Here is a 2,189-nt window from a genome sequence, read left to right on the forward strand (position 1 = left end):
AAAGTATGTCTCCTTTAAAGCCTTAAATGCACTAAAATCATTTGTTAGATCAGAATAATGATTGTCCTTCAGAGATTCAGATAAAGTGATGTGAGACAAAGATTGGACTGGAAAGAATGTGAGTCTTTCATCAGGAAGACAGTTTAACAGTGTGTCAGTCAGTCGATGCTGGATTATTCATGACTTCTCCTTTCTCACATTTGGATGACAGTTCATTAATTGATTGATACATTTGTCTACTGCTGTTGGGCTCTCATGCTAAGGCTGACTAACTGCTACTTCTATATGACAGAAGTCTGTTATTGGTGCTTGTCAGACCATGAAAGGTTCTTTTTCCACTTTCATGGCAATAAATTTACAGCTGATATAAAAAGCTTCATAAACTGAGCAGCTGTTCATCTGCATTGCTCTCTTTCACTCATTTAAGCAGTTCCAAAATCACCCTAGTCTGTTTAACTCTTTATAAATAAGGGTGTTAATGTGCACTATGGTGGCTATCATGTGTAACTCTGCATGGAGTTAGATATGTATTACTCACAAGGTATTTTTCTATTGCAGTTTGAGATCAGAATGTTGATGCATTGCAACACACTTTAAACAGAGACTGAATATTAGAACATTTGGAATGAGGCTATACCTAGGGTTAGCTGATTTAGCTGATTCATGTTAAGGAGTAGCACTATATGTAAGACTAATACAATAAAAGATGAAACTAGTTACCCATCAGGAAATCTTTTCCACCTTGCTGATGTTTAAGTTTACGCACGGCTGCTGTTGTAACGGTAATATAGATTTTAGGTTGCTGCAGCAGCAGTGTTACCAGTAAAGCACACAGTTTAACACTCACCTTCAGTGGAGACTTTACGATGCCATGGCAACATGTGACTCCAAGACTAAGTTGTGATACAGCTGTACCTGGCTTTAGTCTAACAGAAATAGCAGCCTTGTCAAAATATATTTAAAGATTACTGGAATCAAACAGCATTTTTGAGTTGTTTCTGTGACCAGCACATTCTAAGGAAAACATTGGACATATAAAAACTACCTGATCATGTGATAGCTGGGGAACTTCTGTTTCAGGGCCGTTTCCCTCAAGACTTTGTAGCATGATTACTCTGCCAAGCAGGTCTAGTTGCTGTCATAACCTGACACAAGGCTGGGATATTTGAGCATGAAGGTAAATTTGGTGAACACCAGGTCCTGACAAGCCATGCCTCGGGAACATCAACCTCACATACGGGTTGCGTTCCAAATTGCATACTTTTTCTTTTTACTGTTTCATGCAGCATGCATTCAACTTGGACATACTACTTTGTAATAATAATACACATTGAACCTTGACTGTTGCAGTCTTGAACGCTAAATAAGATGTCGTCTGTTTGAGCGCTGTCAGTGGCTGAAGCTGGTTTACACTTGTGTGCAATACCGTAACATGTGAGGTAACTGCCCAGTGGACTGTGGGTCAGAATGGATAGAAAAGCATGCTGGCTTGCATAACTTAAAATCCAAATAGATATATTAGTACACTGGAGTTTTTATATGGCGTGCTACATTCAACATAGTGTGTATTAGGATGTACTAAATCTTTTTATGGCATATAATATAGTATGATAGTATGTGTAGCCATTTGGTTTAGGTTATGGCCCTGAAGCAGAACACTGGTAACGGCCAGTGGAAGCTTGGCTTGGTGGGTGACAGCTGGAGAACAGTGTGGAGTGACGAAGGTAGAGCACATGGAACACTGGAGCACAATTGAACAGTTGAGTTCGTGGCAAGGCACAATCAGATTGCCACGGGGAGCTAAGCCACACCCTCAGCCACATACCAAAGGTAACCAAGAGGAAGAGAAAAACGGAGGAGGGAGAAATCAAACCAAACCTAACCCAAAATATTAACAGCATGGGCGACTGCATCCTGACCTGGCCATGGGAGGGAAACTTACTATATTTTTTAAATTGTGTTACTTACTCATGCAGTCCAAAGTAGTGCAGTTTCTCCTTATGCTTGTTGAACAGTTACTGACTGTTGATTTTTTTGCAGGAATTTAAAAAATAATTACCATTGGCTTAAGAGGTAAAATAAATACTGTCATTGAAAATACTCTTCAGGAAGAATAAATGAGATTTTGCTCATTCGTGTGTGTAAGTTAAAACATCCATCCATCCATTAGCTATACACCACTTAATCCT

Source organism: Stegastes partitus, unplaced genomic scaffold (genome assembly GCF_000690725.1).
Source record: "Stegastes partitus isolate 25-593 unplaced genomic scaffold, Stegastes_partitus-1.0.2 Scaffold437, whole genome shotgun sequence".
NCBI lineage: Eukaryota > Metazoa > Chordata > Actinopteri > Pomacentridae > Stegastes > Stegastes partitus.